General features: G+C 42.2%; 1 protein-coding gene across 4 annotated transcripts in view; it reads right to left on the reverse strand.

Annotated features, from left to right (window-relative positions):
- Stk32b (serine/threonine kinase 32B) overlaps positions 1-6,000 on the reverse strand; it is a 241,579-nt gene that overhangs the window by 85,443 nt on the left and 150,136 nt on the right. The window lies entirely within an intron of this gene.

Raw genomic sequence — 6,000 nt, forward strand, 5'->3', positions numbered from 1 at the left:
GGGGGTGTTCGTGAGGGCATTACCAGGGAGGATTAACTGAGGAGAGAGGACATACCTGAATATGCGTGGTACCATTCTGAGGCGTGGGTCCCAGTCGGAATAAAAGAGTGGAAGGAGAAGCCAGTCAAGACCTTATCTTCCCTTTCTTCTCCCTCTCCCTCCCCGTCCCCCACCCCGCCACTATTTGATGAATCCATTTAGTATTGTATGTATATACTTTTAAGGATTACCACTTGGTATTGTATACACACTTAGGGGCTCATCCCTCTGGAGGATCAGTTCCTTCCCTCCTAGCTGCCATCAATTGTTGATAGTTCTCCATCCAAGGCTGGGGCCTTTGAGAGCTCCGGTGTCCACACTGGAATGCTAACCGGTGTTGTCAGGTAAAAGCCAGAGGACCAGGACATGTGCTTCAAGACTGTGTCTTTTACAGACGACAGGAAATCGTCCGGTGAATTCTCAACGATGTGGCTGTCTAAAGGGTTGCTTTTAGATCACTGCAAGTTTGTTAGTAATAAAACATTTCCTTATGAAACCTGTTCTGACTGTCTGGCCCTCCTTGTGTAAACTTTAGTGGTTTATGTATTTCTATAACTTTACCTAACTTATTGTGGACATAGAATGCTTCACCTTATGTCCCTGTGGTTCTGCCATTTCAGGCTACGATGCTTCTTGGCTCCTTTCAGAGTTGATGAGGAGAGCACCGTTCACTCCTCTTCTGCCTGGTCTCTACCTGATGGCTGATAACTTTATGAATCCTTCAAGGAACCAACTTTCAGTTCTGTTCATTTTTTTAATTAATTTTACATTTTCTACTTGCTTAATTTCTGTTCTAACCTTAACGTGGGAACATTTCCTGGCTTCCTTTGTCATTTATCTCTCCTCTAACTACTCAGAAGTATATTCATACACATTATGAATTTCAAATATTTCCTATGTTCATCTTTGCAATTAGAGAATAATATGAATTAAATCATTTCAAATTACTTTTTGTTTGAGGGTCAAATGTTTCTATTCTTGAGAGGGTTTCATGCGCCTTTCATTTTCGGGTTTGAGGTGTAATTATATCTCTTCTTCCCTTATTCACATATGAGCAGAGAAGAACATCATCAATAATATCAGTACATCTACAGAAAACTCATATCTCATCATACGCTTTGTGATGCGAGACAGAATGCTTTCCTCCTAAAATGTTTACTTTCAACATTATTCAACAGCCTATTAGAAGTCAGCCACTGCAGTAAATCAAGAAAAATGGCATAAAGATTAGAAATAGATAAAATGGTTGCTGTTTTCGGGCAGCATGATTATTAATGTGCATAAGCATGCAATAAATATTACATGTATGGTTTCTCTAAATTCACCCATCTCAGAGACACTATCAGGATTCTAATATGGACAGTCATGTCATCTGAAAATAGAGATTACACACACAAACACACACACTCATACACACACATACACACACCCTTCCCTAGAATGTGTCAGCTAGGCTGCCGTACACATGCTCACTACATAAAAAAATCAATCATGTTTCTCACAACAAAATGCGGGTTTTCAAAAGAAAACATACTGGAGTGACAGCAATACTAGGTAGGAATATAACAAAAACATCCATGCAGTCTCTGCAGAAAATAAGCAATGTGTGACAGAATTCTGAAAACACATAAGCACACGGAGCCTGGGCCATGTGCATGGATGGGATGGTCAACAAAGGTAAGGGTTATCTCCAAAGTGAGTTACATAATTGCTATCAAAAGGCAAAAGCTTTTGTTATGGGCTTATCAGAAAATCGTGTGAAGACAGGAGGATTCCAAGTATTTTGGACAATGTTCTACAGGGCAGAGAGCTCCTGGGCGGGAGGGATTCAAGCCCTGGAAGTTCAGAGAGAATCGCAAGTTTCTTGATTAAAAATCAGTTAAAAACACACATTGCTCAGTTTTCATTTCATCTTGGTGTTTGGGATGGAGACAAGAGGCACGTGGACCAGAATGTTCTTAAAGGATGACCCCCCCTTACCCCCACACATCTCTACCTCAGAACCCCCTGGGGACCTGTTAAAAAACACCAAACATCAGGCCTTATTCCAGACCTCAGAGCTAAAAGCCCTGGCCTGCGTTTCCCAAGCCCTCCAGTGTTAACCAAGCTCCACCTGACACAGCTTAAGGGGCAGCATGGCTTATTTCAGTTCATAACTTCACATGGTTCAATCTATAGCCACTTGGTCCCATGTTTCTGAACAATGTGTCATAGCAATGGGAGAGTGGCAGAGGACAGATTCATATGATTTAGCTGTGGTTTCCCTGCAGGTACTCTTTGTTAGAGTATATGTATGTGTGTGTGTATATATATATATATATACATGTGTGTGTAGTTTATATATCCAAGTATATATTTAGATATAAATTTAGAATATAAAGAATTCCCAAATTTAGAAAGAAGCAAGAAACATGGAGAGGGAAGGAAGAATACTGTAAATATAGCACATATACATGATAATTTAAAAGTAAATTAAAAGCGTAGCATCATTGGTTAATTTTAACAGACATCCAAAGAACACTTAAAAATTCAAAACTTAAATCAGAATCTAACAATGTATAAAAATATGCCTCCTAGCTACATAGGGCTCACATTAGGAATGCAAAGACAATGTAACTAAGAAAGGCCAATGTCAAATACTGTGTTTGCAGAAGAAGATTAATCTACATGATCAGCCTACCAGGGGAGGAGACGCATTTGACAAACTCAGCACCCTGAGTTTCAACAAGCTGGAATAGGTTGGGGCTTTCTTACTCCAACAAAGGGCAGATGCAAAGCAAACTCGGTGAGGAAAGACTGAATTGTTCCTCTTAGGATCCAAGATAGGAGTCATCCCTGATGCTCAGCTCCCATGGATGCTGTTCTGAACCTCTGGTGAAGGCAGTGGGAAAGAGTAGAAACAACCCATCCAGATCAGAGAGAAAATAGACTGCTCTCCACTCACAAACTCCCTGGAACTTATACAGGAAACTGAAAGGACCAGTGAAGGGGCCTCCTCTAACACCAGCAGATGAGTTCAGCAGACATGAAGGGACAGATGCAACAGACAAATGACCGAGTGTGTTGCTAGAAGCAGACTAGAGTGGATGGCCTGAATATCATTCAGTAAGCAATTCAATTTATATAGCACAGAATATTAAATTTTAGGAAGTATAAGGTGTTTACTTTGAAAACTAAAAAATACCATAGATGGAAATTAGAGCAAAAATGAATGGGGCCATTCACCGCTCAAAAGAGTCCATACTAATAGGGCAATACTGTTCAGATTGTCCTACCCAGCCAAGACAATCATGACTGAAATTTCTAGGTGATATCCAAGTTCACAGGAAAACAGAGATATATAAACTCCAGGACTTAAGGGAAATATCTCATTCAAACCACACAGATTGCAAATAACTCCAACTATGTTGTTAGTCGTCTTTTCATTTTTTGGTAACACTCTTTGATGCGGAAATGCTTTTAATTCTGAAAAAAAACGAAAAGGGAAGAGAGGTGTCTTTAGCCATACAGTTTGGGATGGTTTCAGTCCTGCATGACCAATAAGCCTTGGTAGAGCTTTTCCATTCTTTCCAGCAGGAAACCCATGGGAGAGATGTTTATAGATGGCTGTTTTGAGACAAGGTTTCTCTGTGTAGCCCTGGCTGTCCTGGGACTTGCTTGATAGACCAGGCTGGCCTGGAAATCAGAGATCCACATGCCTCTGCCTCCCAAGTGCTGGGATTACAGATGGGTGCCACTGCAGCTTCGGCTTTTGAGGTAGGAATCAGGGACCAAGTATTCCCTTCAAAGGCCTCCCCTAGAGACCTCCTTTTGCTAACTACCTCATCTGCTGACACTTCTTCAGTCTCCTCAAATAGGACCACCCAACATTGGGGTCCAAGACATTTTAGAGGTAAGCCATCACCAGGCAGAATGGATCCCAATGTGATTTAGTTCAATTTTCTTCTATTAAGAGTATTCATTCTATATATCTGGCATCTACATGAACTCTCAGTTGTACACCCAGAATTAGGAATTCAAAGCTACGATCCTCATAGGAGGAAGGGTGTGGCTTAAGCAAGAGTGGGTAGATTGTGAGCAATGTGAAAGGAGAGAGTGGGGACATTGAGGTAGAAAGATCTAAGTAGGCACAGTGGGGAGATAGGGTAGTGGGGAAAAGAGAAGGGTAGTCAACCAAAATAAAGGGGCATAAAAAAGCTGTGTGGTAAGAAGAGTATGACAAAATATTATCTCTCACTGAATATTTGTCCCTTCCCTGGTCATGGTAGTCATTTTTGCTTCATGCATCTTTCAATTTAATATGAAGAAATACAAACTCAGAAACGTGAACTGTTATTGTTACCATGTGAGGCTTTCTTTCAATATCCCAGAATATCTGATTTACCATGTGGGCAGTTTGTGCTGCATTCATTCCCTGCTCTGGTCACAGTGTGCTCTGTCCAGCCTGGTTTGGTCTGGAATCCTCTTCCTCTCTCGTGAGGAAGTGTAAGTAGGTGATAGCTTTTTGTGTTTTTAATTTCTCGTGTGAAAACATGGATGTTTTCTAGAGTTCAGCATGGTTTTACCTGTTGCGGTGGCTAATATAGTTTGATTAACACACAGACACACATACACACACACACAAATCCAGCTCCAGGGAATCTAATGTCCTCATCTGGTCTGTGAGCATCTGTATTCATGCATTTATGACTCTCCCTCTCCCCCTCCTTCTTCCCCTCCCCCTTTCCCTCTCCCTCTCTCTCCCTCCCTCCCTCCCTATCTCTCATATGCACACACTTAAAAATAAATCTTAAAAAACCCTCTGAATGTGTTACTATAATTATTCTTTAACATGAAGGTAAGAATAAGACTGGAGGCTCTTAAATGTCCTTGCAATGCACACAAGGCAGCCTGAACCCTTGACAGAACACGCACAAGTTGCCACGAGGAGGGTCAACAGTGAGATGCACCTCTTTACACCAGTTCTCTGTATTCTTTTGGTGCAAACATGTCCTATTAATTTCACACCACACCAAGGCAGGCCAGAGAATGGAGAGAATAGCCACATGTTACAAAGGAGACAGTGAGTCCTGGAGCATCCGCACATGACGAACCATACCTCTGAAACTTCTGAACCTGTCTGACTTAGAGGACACACTGAAGGCCATCACAGTGGCTATAGTCCTAGTGTGAGGCTTGGACATTGCCGGAACATTTAAGAAAGAGGTCCTGTGTCATCTCTCTTGATCTGGGGATGATCTGCTATCTTGTGTGTCCATCCCTACCTCACACTGAAAACAGGAAGGAGACACACAGTTGCACACACAATGGGTGAAAGCAAGGTACTGATGCAGTTCCAGTGTGCACCAAGTTCAAGCTTTCTCACAAGTCTTCCTAAGTCAGCTTCCAAATGCCCCATGTTCATTCCCAGAACCCAGAGCTGGGATAACAAACTGTTGAAGACAAAGTTCCTGCACACTGCAACACTAGCTATGCCTGTTCTGTGGGATCGGGAAATGGGCTGGCATTTCTATCACATCATTTTAGGTGACTGGAAAGAAGTTGCTTGGCACGAATTTAAATCCCTCCAGGGTTAGCACTCTTGAGAGGAGAGGATGTATGTGCTCACAGTCACATCGTGATCAAAAGTTGCCCTTTGTTAACCTGCTGCCCTGTTTTGAATTAGTGAACTGGTTAAGAATGTGATGCCAGGGCCCATAGAGATGGCTCAGTGGTTAAGAACACTGACTACTCTTCCAGAGGACCTAGGTTTGATTCTCAGCACCCACATGGCAGCTCACAACCATTTAGTTTTAGAGGATCAGATGCCCTCTTCTGACCTCCAAGGGCACTAGGCATAAATGAGGTGCACATACATTAAAGAAGACAAGACATCCATACAAAGGGAGGGAGGGAGAGAGAGAGACAGAGACAGAGAGACAGAGAGACAGAGAGAGACAGAGACAGAGAGAGACAGAGAGA

Source organism: Mus caroli, chromosome 5 (assembly GCF_900094665.2).
Source record: "Mus caroli chromosome 5, CAROLI_EIJ_v1.1, whole genome shotgun sequence".
Taxonomy (NCBI): Eukaryota; Metazoa; Chordata; class Mammalia; order Rodentia; family Muridae; genus Mus; species Mus caroli.